The sequence below is a fragment of the Ovis canadensis genome, chromosome 9, assembly GCF_042477335.2.
Source record: "Ovis canadensis isolate MfBH-ARS-UI-01 breed Bighorn chromosome 9, ARS-UI_OviCan_v2, whole genome shotgun sequence".
Lineage (NCBI taxonomy): Eukaryota > Metazoa > Chordata > Mammalia > Artiodactyla > Bovidae > Ovis > Ovis canadensis.
Window position 1 is genome coordinate 79,913,184 of NC_091253.1, and position 14,041 is coordinate 79,927,224.

A 14,041-nucleotide genomic window follows, 5' to 3' on the forward strand; every position below is an offset into this window, starting at 1 on the left:
CAGGGAAGAACCAAACCAAATAATTTCAGTTCAGTTCTGTCGCTCAGTCGTGTCCGACTCTTTGCAACCCCATGAATCGCAGCACGCCAGGCCTCCCTGTGCATCACCAACTCCTGGAGTTCACTCAGACTCACGTCCATCAAGTCAGTGATGCCATTCAGCCATTTAGGTGCTTTTAATTAATGTTTTACTTTAGAGCACATGAACACTTAGCACAGAGTTTTAAACATAATAAAACCAAATAAATATTTAATGAATAGATCAATGTCACTGGGACTCCACCTATCAGATAAATGTGTTCTAGTTTGTCATTTTGGAGAAGGCAATGGCACCCCACTCCAGTATTCTTGCCTGGAAAATCCCATGGATGGAGGAGCCTGGTGGGCTGCAGTCCGTGGGGTCACTAAGAGTCGGACACGACTGAGTGACTTCCCTTTCACTTTTCACTCTCATGCATTGGAGAAGGAAATGGCAACCCACTCCAGTGTTCTTGCCTAGAGAACCCCATGGATGGGGGAGCCTGGTGGGCTGCCGTCTATGGGATCGCACAGAGTCGGACACGACTGAAGCGATTTAGCAGCAGCAGCAGCAGCAGTTTGCCATTTGGCACATTTATTGTGTGTGTGTGTGTGTGTGCGTGTGTGCACGCGCTCAGTTTCTCAGTCATGTCTGACTCTTTGAGACCCCATGCACTATAGTCCAGCAGGCTCCTCTGTCCATGGAATTTTCCAGGCAAGAGTGCTAGAATGAGTTTCCATTTCCTCCTTCAGGGGATCTTCCCGACTGAGGGATAAACTGTGTCTCCTGTGCTGGCCCCCTGGGAAGGGGCCCCCTACTATTGAGCCCCCTACGAAGCCATACCTGTAATCACACTCAACTTAGGGAAGAACCAAACCAAATAAGTTAGGTGGTTTTAATTAATGTTTTACTTTAGAGCACATGAACACTTAGCACAGGATTTTAAACATAATAGGGGCCAAATAAATGCTTAATGAATAGATCATTGTCACTGGGACTCCACCTATCAGATAAACGTGTTCTAGTTTGCCATTTGACATATTTATTATCATCCTCAAATGAGGAGCCTAATGGGCTTTGTACCAGATTTCCTTATCAGACATAATTACTGGCCTCTAGAAACTGTGACCTCAAAAATAACAAAGTGAATGCAGTGTTCGCATGTTAAAGAGATTTATTACATTAATATATAAGGATATTGGAGAAGGAAATGGCAATCCACTCCAGTATTCTTGCCTGGAGAATCCCATGGACAGAAAGGTCTAGTAGGTTACAGTCCATGGGGTCACAAATAAGTGTCATTTTGTCTCTATTAATATGAGAATATCTGTGAATCAAAATGTACACATTACAATAAGTGAAATACCAGTGTTTATTGCAAGTTAATAGAAAATGCTTATGGAAGAGAAGAATTTGAAGAGCTTTTAATTAGACAGTACTACTCAAGGAATCATTCTGTGGAATCATTGAACAAACTGAGAGATCTAAGAGAAGGAGGGAGAATTTAAGGAAGTGGAGTTGATGAGAAGGTTTGCTACCATGAAGCAAAGTACAGTGCAGGACTGTAGGGTGACAGTGTGAAAATGATCTAATGTAAATAAATGTTTTGGGAACTCCAGAAAAGTATTAGAAGTTGAAGGGAAAGATTTTGATGGTGTGATAGAGGTTTAGCTGTGTGACCATGGAAAAGTGACTTAATTTTCAGTACAGTTCAGTTCAGTGGCTCAGTTGTGTCCGACTTTTTGCGACTCCATTAATCGAAGCATGCCAGGCCTCCCTGTCTGTCATCAACTCCCGGTGTTTACCCAAACTCATGTCCATCAAGTCGGTGATGCCATCCAGCCATCTCTTCCTCTGTCGTCCCCTTCTCCTGCCCCCAATCCCTCCCAGCATCAAGGTCTTTTCCAGTGAGTCAACTCTTTGCAAGAGGTGGCCAAAGTATTGGAGTTTCAGCTTCACCGTCAATCCTTCCAATGAACACCCAAGACTGATCTCCTTTAGAATGGACTGGTTGGATCTCCTTGCAGTCCAAGGGACTCTCAAGAGTCTTCTCCAACACCACAGTTCAAAAGCATCAAGTCGTCGGCACTCAGCTTTCTTCACAGTCCAACTCTCATATCTATACATGACCACTGGAAAAACCATAGCCTTGACTAGACGGATCTTTGTTGGCAAAGTAATGTCTCTGCTTTTGAATATGCTATCTAGGTTGGTCATAACTTTCCTTCCAAGGAGTAAGCATCTTTTAATTTTAAATATGGCTTTTTTGGTGATAATCTTAAAAACAGATAATCATAGTACCTTTTTCAGAAGGATTAAATTAAATAATGATTCTGCATATAGATCAACTTGAACCTGGAGAATTTCAATAAGATCCAAAATTCAGTAAGACCCAGAATTCATACAGAATTCATCAAGAGATGCTAGTACTACATTTCCTTTTTAATTGTAGATCTCAATCAGAGAATTTTCATACATAATCATTTCCCATCGGCCTTTTCTTTTCTAGGAGGAGTTTTCCTATATGAACTCTATATTCTACCTGGAATGCTTTTAAAGATCACAGCCTTATCTTGGTGAAGGGGCTTATGTAACTCAGTGAAGCTATGAGCCCATACTTTGCAGGTGGTCACCCAAGACATATGGGTCATAATGAAGAGTTCTCACAAAACTTGGTTCACTGGAGGAGGGAATGGCAAACCACTCAAGTGTTCTTGCTGAGAGAACTTCATGAACAGTATGAAAAGGCAAAAAGATATGACACTGGAAGCCCCCCAGGTCAGAAGGTGTCCAGTGTGCTAATGAGAAAGAGTGGAGGGCAATTACTAATAGCTCCAGAAAGAATGAAGCATCTGGGCCAAAGCAGAAACAACACTCAGTTGTGGATGTGCCTGGTGGTGAAAGTAAATTTTGATGTGGTAAAGAACAATCTTGTACAGGAACCTGGAACCTTAAATCCATGAATCAAAGTAAATTGGAAGTGATCAAGTGGGAGATGGCAGTAGTGAACATTAACATCTTAGGAGTCAGTGAATGAAAATGGATGGGAAGGGGTGAATTTAATTCAGATGGCCATTATATCTAGTACACTGAACAAGAATCTCTTAGAAGAAGTGGAATAGCCCTCATAGTGAAAAAAAGAGTCCAAAATGCAGTTCAGTTCAGTTCATTCGCTCAGTCATGTCCGACTCTTTGTGACCCCATGAACCGCAGCACCCCAGGGCTCCCTGTCCATCACCAACTCCCAGAGTTCACCCAAATCCATTGAGTCGGTGATGCCATCCAACTATCTCATCCTCTGTTGTCCCTTTCTCCTCCTGTCTTCAGTCTTTCCCAGCATCAGGGTCTTTTCAAATGAGTCAGCTCTCCACATCAGGTGGCCAAAGTATTGGAGTTTCAGCTTCAACATCAGTCCTTCCAATGAACACCCAGGGCTGATCTCCTTTAGAATGGACTGGTTGGATCTCCTTGAAGTCCAAGGGACTCTCAAGAGTCTTCTCCAGCACCACAGTTCAAAAGCATCAATTCTTCAATGCTCAGCTTTCTTTATAGTCCAACTCTCACATCCATACATGACCACTGGAAAAACCATAGCCTTGACTAGACGGACCTTTGTGGACAAAGTAGTGTCTCTCCTTTTTTTAATATGCTATCTAGGTTGGTCATAACTTTCCTTCCAAAGAGTATGTGTCTTTTAATTTCATGGCTACAGTCACCATCTGCAGTAATTTTGGAGCCCAGAAAAATAAAGTCAGCCACGGTTTCCCCATTTATTTGCCATGAAGTGATGGGACCAGATGCCATGATCTTAGTTTTCTGAATGTTGAGCTTTAAGCCAACTTTTTCACTTTCCTCTTTCACTTTCATCAAGAGGGTCTTTAGTTCTTCTTCACTTTCTGCCATAAGGGTGGTGTCATCTGCGTATCTGAGGTTATTGATATATCTCTCAGCAATCTTGATTCCAGCTTGTGCTTCCTCCAGCCCAGCATTTCTCGTGATGTACTCTGCATATAAGTTAAATAAACAGGGACAATATACAGCCTTTACATACTCCTTTATCTATTTAGAACCAATCTGTTGTTCCATGTCCAGTTCTAACTGTTGCTTCCTGACCTGCATACAGGTTTCTCAAGAGGCAGGTAAGGTGGTCTGGTATTCCTGTCTCTTTCAGAATTTTCCACAGTTTATTGTGATCCACATAGTCAAAGGCTTTGGCATAGTTAATAAAGCAGAAATAGATGTTTTTCTGGAACTCTCTTGCTTTTTCAATGATCCAGTGATCATTGGATTTTTCAGTGATCCAAAATGCAGTACTTAGGTGCAGTCTCAAAAATGACAGAATGATCTCCATTCATTTCCAGTGCAAACCATTCAACATTGTGATAATCCAAGTCTATTCTCCAACCACTAATACTGAAGAAGCTGAAGTTGACTGGTTCTATGAAGACCTATAAGGCATTCTAGAACTAACACCAAAAAAAGGTATGCTTTTCATCATAGGGATTGGAATGCAAAGTAAAAAGTCAGTAGATAACCTGGAGTAACAGACAAGTTTGGCCTTGGAGTACAAAATGAGACAAGGCAAAAACTAACAGTGTTTTCAAGAGAACACACTGGTTGTAGCAAACATGCTCTTCCATCAGCAGATGCTCAATACTGAAATCAGATTGATTATATTCTTTGCAGATGGAGATGGAGAAGCTCTATACAGTCAGCAAAAATAAGACCTGGAGCTGACTGTGGCTCAGATGATGAGCTCCTTGTTAAAAAATTGAATTCTGTTAAATTGAAGAAAGTAAGCAAAATCACTAGGCCTTTCATGTATGACCTAAATCAAATCCCTATGATTATGCAATGGAGATGATAAACAGATTCCAGGAATTAGATCTGGTAGACAGTGTGCCTGAAAAACTGTGGATGGAGGTCCAGAACATTGTACAGTAGGCAGTGACCAAAACCATCCCCCCAAAAAGGAATGCAATAAGACAGAGTGGCTGTCTAGGAGGCTTTGAAAATAGGTGAGTAAAGAAGAGAAGCAAAAGGCAAGAAAGAAAGGGAAAAATATACCCAATTAATATAGTTCCAGAGAAGAGCAAGGGGAGAAAATAAGACTTTCTTCAATGACCAATGCAGGGAAATAGAGGAAAACCATAGAATGGGAAAGACTAGAGATCATTTCAAGAAAATTGAAGATACCAATGGAATATTTATTGGAAGGATGGGTATGATTCAGGATAGAAAGTGTTATGGACCTAACAGAAGCAGAAGTGATTTTAAAAAGGTGGCAAATATATACAGAAGAGCTATACACAAAAGGTCTTAATGACCCTGGTAACCACAATGATGTAGGCCCTTACCTAGAGTCAGACATCCTGGAGTGTGAAGTCAAGTGGGTCTTAGGAAGCATTGCTATGAACAAAGCTAGTGAAAGTGACTTAATTCTAGCTGAACTATTTAAAATCCTGAAAGATAATACTGTTAAAGTGTTGCACTCAATATTTCAGCATATTTGGAAAGCTCAGCAGTGGCTTCAAGACTGGAAAAGGTCAGTTTTCATTCTAATCCCAAAGTAGAACAATGTCAAAGAATGTTCAAACTACCATATAGGTGCGCTCATTTCACATGGTAGCAAGACAGTGCTCAAAATCCTTCAAGCTAGGCTTCAACAATATGAGAACTTCCAGATGTACTAGCTGGATTTAGAAAAGGCAGAGGACCCAGAGATCAAATTGCCAACATCCATTGGATCATAGGGAAAGCAAGGGAATTCCAGAAAAACATCTATTTCTACTTCATTGTCTATGCCAAAGACTTTAACTGTGTGGATCACAACAAACTGTGGAACATTCTTAGTTCAGTTCAGTTCAGTTGCTCAGTCGTGTCTGACTCTTTGCAACACCATGAATCGCAGCACTCCAGGCCTCCTTGTTCATCACCATCTCCCAGAGTTCACTCAGACTCACGTACATCGAGTCTGTGATGCCATCCAGTCGTCTCATCCTCCGTCGTCCCGTTCTCCTCCTGCCCCCAATCCCTCCCAGCATTACAGTCTTTTCCAATGAGTCAGCTCTTCATATGAGGTAGCCAAAGTACTGGAGCTTCAGCTTTAGCATCATTCCTTCCAAAGAAATCCCAGGGTTCATCTCCTTCAGAATGGACTGGTTGGATCTCCTTGCAGTCCAAGGCACTCTCAAGAGTCTTCTCCAACACCACAGTTCAAAAGCAGCAATTCTTCGGCGCTCAGCCTTCTTTTTTTTTTTTTTTTTTTGGCACTCAGCCTTCTTCACAGTCCAACTCTCACATCCATACATGACCACAGGAAAAACCATAGCCTTGACTAGACAGACCTTCGTTAGCAAAGTAATGTCTCTGCTTTTGAATATGCTATCTAGGTTGGTCATAACTTTTCTTCCAAGGAGTAAGCGTCTTTTAATTTCATGGCTGTAGTCACCATCTGCAGTGATTTTGGAGACCAAAAAAATAAAGTCTGATACTGTTTCTACTGTTTCCCCATCTATTTCCCATGAAGTGATGGGACCGGATGCCATGATCTTCGTTTTCTGAATGTTGAGCTTTAAGCCAACTTTTTCACTCTCCTCTTTCACTTTCATCAAGAGGCTCTTTAGCTCCTCTTCACTTTCTGCCATAAGGGTGGTGTCATCTGCATATCTGAGGTGATTGATATTTCTCCCGGGAATCTTGATTCCAGCTTGTGTTTCCTCCAGTCCAGCATTTCTCATGATGTACTCTGCATAGAAGTTGAATAAGTAGGGTGACAAATTACAGCCTTGATGTACTCCTTTTCCTATTTGGAACCAGTCTGTTGTTCCATGTCCAGTTCTAACTGTTGCTTCCTGACCTGCATACAGATTTCTCAAGAGGCAGGTTAGGTGGTCTGGTATTCCTGTCTCTTGAAGAATTTTCCACAGTTTATTGTGATCCACACAGTCAAAGGCTTTGGCATAGTCAATAAAGCAGAAATAGATGTCTTTCTGGAACTCTCTTGCTTTTTCGATGACCCAGCGGATGTTGGCAATTTGATCTCTGGTTCCTCTGCCTTTTCTAAAACCAGCTTGAACATCAGGAAGTTCACAGTTCATGTATTGCTGAAGCCTGGCTTGGAGAATTTTGAGCATTACTTTACTAGCATGTGAGATGAGTGCAATTGTGCAGTAGTTTGAGCATTCCTTGGCATTGCCTTTCTTGGGGATTGGAATGAAAACTGACCTTTTCCAATCCTGTGGCCACTGCTGAGTTTTCCAAATTTGCTGGCACATTGAGTGCAGCACTTTCACAGCATCATCTTTCAGGATTTGAAATAGCTCACCTGGAATTCCATCACCTCCACTAGCTTTGTTCTTAGTGATGCTTTCTAAGGCCCACTTGACTTCACATTCCAAGATGTCTGGCTCTAAATGAGTGATCACATCATCATGATTATCTGGGTCATGAAGATCTTTTTTGTACAGTTCTTCCGTGTATTCTTGCCACCTCTTCTTAATATCTTCTGCTTCTGTTAGGTCTAGACCATTTCTGTCCTTTATCGAGCCCATCTTTACATGAGATGTTCCCTTGGTGTCTCTAATTTTCTTGAAGAAATCTCTAGGCTTTCCCCTTCTATTCTTTTCCTCTATTTCTTTGCATTGATCACTGAAGAAAGCTTTCTTATCTCTTCTTGCTCTTCTTTGGAAGTCTGCATTCAAATGCTTATATCTTTCCTTTTCTTCTTTGCTTTTCGCCTCTCCTCTTTTCAGAGCTATTTGTAAGGCCTCCCCAGACAGCCATTTTGCTTTTTTGCATTTCTTTTCCATGGGGATGGTCTTGATCCGTGTCTCCTGTACAATGTCACGAACCTCATTCCATACTTCATCAGGCACTCTATCTATCAGATTAGGCCCTTAAATCTATTTCTCACTTCCACTGTATAATCATAAGGGATTTGATTTTGGTCATACCTGAATGGTCTAGCAGTTTTCCCTACTTTCTTCAATTTGAGTCTGAATTTGGTAATAAGGAGTTCATGATCTGAGCCACAGTCAGCTTCTGGTCTTGTTTTTGTTGACTTTATAGAGCTTCTCCATCTTTGGCTACAAAGAATATAATCAATCTGATTTCAGTGTTGACCATCTGGTGATGTCCATGTGTAGAGTCTTCTCTTGTGTTGTTGGAAGAGGGTGTTTGCTATGACCAGTGCATTTTCTTGGCAAAACTCTATTAGTCTTTGCCCTGCTTCATTCCACATTCCAAGGCCAAATTTGCCTGTTGTTCCAGGTGTTTCTTGACTTCCTACTTTTGCATTCCAGTCCCCTAGAATGAAAAGGACATCTTTTTGGGGTGTTAGTTCTGAAAGGTCTTGTAGGTCTTCATAAAACCGTTCAACTTCAGTTTCTTCAGCGTTACTGGTTGGGGCATAGACTTGGATAACTGTGATATTGAATGGTTTGCCTTGGAGACGAACAGAGATCATTCCATCATTTTTGAGATTGCATCCAAGTACTGCATTTCGGACTCTTTTGTTGACCACGATGGCTACTCCATTTCTTCTGAGGGATTGCTGCCCACAGTAGTAGATGTAATGGTCATCTGAGTTAAATTCACCCAATCCAGTCCGTTTTAGTTCACTGATTCCTAGAATATCGACGTTCACCCTTGCCATCTCTTGTTTGACCACTTCCAATTTGCCTTGATTCATGGACCTGACATTCCAGGTTCCTATGCAATATTGCTCTTTACAGCATCGAATCTTGCTTCTATCACCAGTCACATCCACAACTGGGTATTGTTTTTGCTTTGGCTCCATCCCTTCATTCTTTCTGGAGTGATTTCTCCACTGATCTCCAGTAGCATATTGGGCACCTAATGACCTGGGGAGTTCTTCTTTTGGTACCTTATCATTTTGCCTTTTCCTATTGTTCATGGGGTTCTCCAGGCAAGAATACTGAAGTGGCTTACCATTCCCTTCTCCAGTGGACCACATACTGTCAGACCTCTCCACCATGACCTGCTCATCTTGGGTTGCCCTGCAGGCATGGCTTGGTTTCATTGAGTTAGACAAGGCTGTGGTCCTAGTGTGATTAGATTGACTTGTTTTCTGTGAGTATGGTTTCAGTGTGTCTGCCCTCTGATGCCCTGTTGCAACACCTACCATGTTACTTGGGTTTCTCTTACCTTGGGCATGGGGTATCTCTTCACGGCTGCTCCAGCAGAGCACAGCCGCTGCTCCTTACCTTGAACGAGGGGTATCTCCTTACTGCCGCCATTCCTGAAGATCAGGAATGTTGAAGGAACATTCTTAAAGACGTAGGAATTTCAGACCACCCTACCTGCCTCCTGAGAAATCAGTATGCAGATCAAGAAACAATGGTTAGAATTGGACATGGAACAACTAACTGGTTCAAATTTGGGAAAAGGGTATGAGAAGGCTGTATATTGTCATCTTGCTTATTTAACTTATATGTAGAACTGTTGTTGTTGTTGTTCAGTCAGTCAGTCATGCTTGACTTTTCGTGACCTGATGGACTGCAGCACACCAGGCCTCCCTGTCCCTCACCATCTTCCAGAGTTTGCTCAAGTTCATGTTCATTGCATGAGTGATGCTGTTCAGCCATTTCATCATCTGACACCCTCTTTTCCTTCTGCCCTCAATCTTTCCCAGCATCAAGGACTTTTCCAGTGAGTTGTCTGTTTTCATCAAATGACCAAAATACTGGAGCTTCAGCTTCAGCATCAGTCCTTCTGGTGACTATTCAGGGTTGATCTCCCTTAAGATTGACTGGTTTGATCTCCTTGCAGTCCAAGGGACTTTCAGGAGTCTTCTCCAACACCACAGTTTGAAGGCATCAGTTCTTTGATGTTCTACCTTCTTTATGGTGCAATTCTCACAACCATGCCCTTGGGAAGACCATAGCCTTGACTATACAGACCTTTGTTGGTAATGTCTTTGCTTTTCTACACACTAAGTTGTAATCACTTTCCTGCAAAGAAGAAATCATCTTCTGATTTCCTGGCTGCAGTCACCATCATCAGTGATTTTGCAGCTTAGGAAAAGGAAAACTGTCACTACCTCCACCTTTTTCCCTTCTATTTGCCATACAGTAACGGGGCTGGATGCCATGATCTTAGCTTTTTAATATTTAGTCTTAAGCCGATTCTTTCATTCTCCTCCTTAACCCTCATCAAGAGGCTCTTTAGTTTCTCCTCGCTTTCTGCCATTAGAGTGGTATCATCTGCATATATGAGATTGTTGATGTTTCCCCCACCTATCTTGATTCCAGCTTGTAACTCATCCAGCCTGGCATTTCTCATGATGTGCTCAACATATAGCTTAAACAGAGTAACAGCAGACAGCCCTGTTGTACTCCTTTCTCAATTTTGAACCAATCAGTTGTTCCCATACAGGGTTCTAACTTTTGCTTCTTGACCTGCATACTGGCTTCTGCCTATCTGGTCTGGTTGTGGAAGCAGATATGTAGAATACGTCATGCAAAATGCTGGAGGGCTGGATGAATCACAGGCTGGAATCAAAATTGCTGGAAGAAATATCAACAACCTCAGATATGCAGATGATATCACTCTAATGGCAGAAAGTGAAGAGGAAGTAAAGAGCCTCTTGATGAAAGTGAAAGAGGAGAGTGAAAAAGCTGACTAAAACTCAGCATTCAAAAAACTAAGATCATGGCATATGGTCCCATCTGTTCATGGCACATAGAAGGGGAAAAAGTGGAAGTAGTGACAGATTTTCTTTTCTTGGCTTCCAAATCACTGCAGCCATGAAATTAAGAGATTCTTGCTCCTTGGAAGGAAAGCTATGACAAATCTAGACTGAATATGAAAAAGCAGAGACATCATTTTAAAAAAAAGACATCACATTAAAAAGGTCAACAGTTCAGTTCAGTTCAGTTCAGTTGCTCAGTCGTGTCCGACTCTTTGCAATCCCATGAATCGCAGCACGCCAGGCCTCCCTGTCCATCACCATCTCCCGGAGTTCACTCAGACTCAGGTCCATCAAGTCCGAGATGTCATCCAGCCATCTCATCCTGGGTCGTCCCCTTCTCCTATTGCCCCCAATCCCTCCCAGCATCAGAGTCTTTTCCAGTGAGTCAACTCTTCACATGAGGTGGCCAAAGTACTGGAGTTTCAGCTTCAGCATCATTCCCTCCAAAGAAATCCCAGGGTTGATCTCCTTCAGAATGGACTGGTTAGATCTCCTTGCAGTCCAAGGGACTCTCAAGAGTCTTCTCCAACACCACAGTTCAAAAGCATCAATTCTTTGGTGCTCAGCCTTCTTCATAGTCCTACTTTCACATCCATACATGACCACAGGAGAAACCATAGCCTTGACTAGACGGACCTTAGTCAGCAAAGTAGTGTCTCTGCTCTTGAATATGCTATCTAGGTTAGTCATAACTTTTCTTCCAAGGAGTAAGCGTCTTTTAATTTCATGGCTTAATTTCAGACTTTATTTTTTTGGGCTCCAAAATTACCACAGATGGTGACTGCAGCCATGAAAAAAGGTCAACAGCAGTCTGTATAGTCAAACCTATGTTTTTTCCAGTATTCATGTACAGATGTGAGAGTTGGGCTGTAGAGAAGGCTGAGCACTAGCCGTGATGCCTTTGAATTGCAGTGCTGGAGAAGACTCTTGAGAATCTATGGACTGCAAGGAGATCAAATCAGTCAATCCTAAAAGAAGTCAACCCTGAATATGAATTGGAAGGACTGATGCTGAAGCTCTGATACTTTGACCACCTGATGCCAAGAGCTGGCTCATTGAAAAAGTCCCTGATGCTGGGAAAGATTGTAGGTAAAAAGAGAAGGGGGCAACAGAGTATGAGATGATTGGATGGCATCACAGACTCAATGGATATGAATTTTAGCAAACTCCAGGAGATAGTGAAGAACAGGGGAGCCTTGTGTGCTGCAGTCCCTGGGATCAGATATGACTTAGTGACTGAACAACAACAGCAATAAATGAGAATTATGCATGATGGCCATATTAGAGTGGTTCTGACCATTCCCTTGGTGATATGTTCTAGATTATCAGCGTATAGGTCAGAATGAGGATATCCTGATGACCTGTTTCTATGTGTGGGTTGTCATTGGAAAAGCACTAGACATAGAGTTGGAAGACTGACCTAGGTTTGATGGAAAAGCCTGCTTATACCACTTGCTAGCTGCATGACTTTGAATCTAACTTTTCTGAGCCCTCTATAAAATAGAGATAATAATACAAATCACAGGTGTTTTAGGCATTAGATGACATGTGCCTGTGTGCTGTGCTCAATTGCTCTGTCATGACTGACTCTTTGCACCCTCATAGCTGTAATTCGCCAGACTCCTCTGTCCATGGAATTATCCCAGCAAGAATATTGCAGTGGGTTGCCATTTTTCTACTCCAGGTGATCTTCCTGAACCAGGGATTGAACCAGCATCTCCTGTACTGGCAAATGGATTCTTTACCACTGAGACACCTGGGAAGCATAGATGACATAGTATATTACAAAAAGCCTAGCACTGTGCCTGACACTCAGTCAAATCTTAATACAAACCCCTGTACTACTCCTTCATCCTATCATTTAATTAAAGTGATTTTCAGATTCTCTAAAGAAGAACCTAAAAAGCACCCCCAGAAAAGAGTGGAGAAGGAGGAATACTTTTATCTTAATCATCTAAGGGAACAAGAAATGAAAGCTATGACTGATTTGTGTTTTTGTATGGCAGAAACCAATATGAAATTGTAAAGCAACTCTCCACCAACTAAGTAAAAAGCAATTCACGTGGGCTATCTGTTATTCTCATTACATGTCAAAAAATTGCAAACCTTGTGAATTTTTTAAGCATTAAATATTAATATCTAATGCTGCCTGATGATGGGTATAACACTTTGGAATGGCTCTTAAAAATCACATCATAGTTGGGTAACAGAGTCAAGTTGAATGGTGGAAAATCAGCGTTTCTTCCAACCCTTTAATTTTGTGAAATGATCACAAAAGAGAGATGAGAAAAAATATGAAATTTGTTTGTGACATGGGCATGGTAGTACAGCATAGTGAGTAATCAAGTTTCATAACATTATAGAGTATTAGAAAGATATTACTGGAATCTTTTAGATTTCTGCTGTGCTTTCTTACCACAGAGCTGAAAGTGTCTGTCCTGTTGTCTACATGGCTTCCATCAAATGTGGAACCGTTTGGAGAGCTAACCTTAGGAGTGTAATCTTTTCAGGTGGCTTTACCATCATCACCTACTCACCATGTCATTTCCACCAGGTAGGGAGTCACCTGTGCAAATAAGCCTGAAACTTAATTATTGGGTGTGACAGGTACCAGGGGAGATTTGTTTTTAGCTTTAAAACAAAGTAGACATCATTTAGCTTCTTAGCCATATGTATAACAGAATCAAAAACTTTATTTCGAACACTTGAAAAGATGTAATTTATATGTTATCTGGATAATTACAGAAGAATGGCTTTTGAAAAATTATATTATTTTAGACAATTCAATTCACAAGTCTGATTTCTAAGAGTGTGTAATGTGTAACTGTGAGGTAATGAGCTTTTTCTTTGTACCCTAGAAATTCCATTGATTTATTTTGGTGGTAACTGATATGACTCTATTGAAAAGGCAAAATTCAGACAGGATATATACTATCTTACATTCAAATAAAAGTGTTTCTAAACTGAAACTGGCAAATCCATAGAGAATGAGAACATGTCCAGTATTGTGTGTCTATCACTTAATTACAAAAAAGCACTTAAGAAATACCCACTAGCTAGACTTGGCATTCCTCGTAAACATTGGCCTATAAAATCCTTGAGTAAAGGATATCTGATCTACTTTTCATTGCATCCATTACATACAGTGCAAAAATTTTTATTCTAGTGTCAAAGTCTGCAACACTGCAGTGAAAATTATTAAGTAAGTTTTCTGGCAAATGTTAAGGGCATCTTCTCATTTCCTTCTGATCTAATTCTAAAATGTTTATATGTGGTAGGCATAGTATTTTCTTTCATTGGCATTTGAGA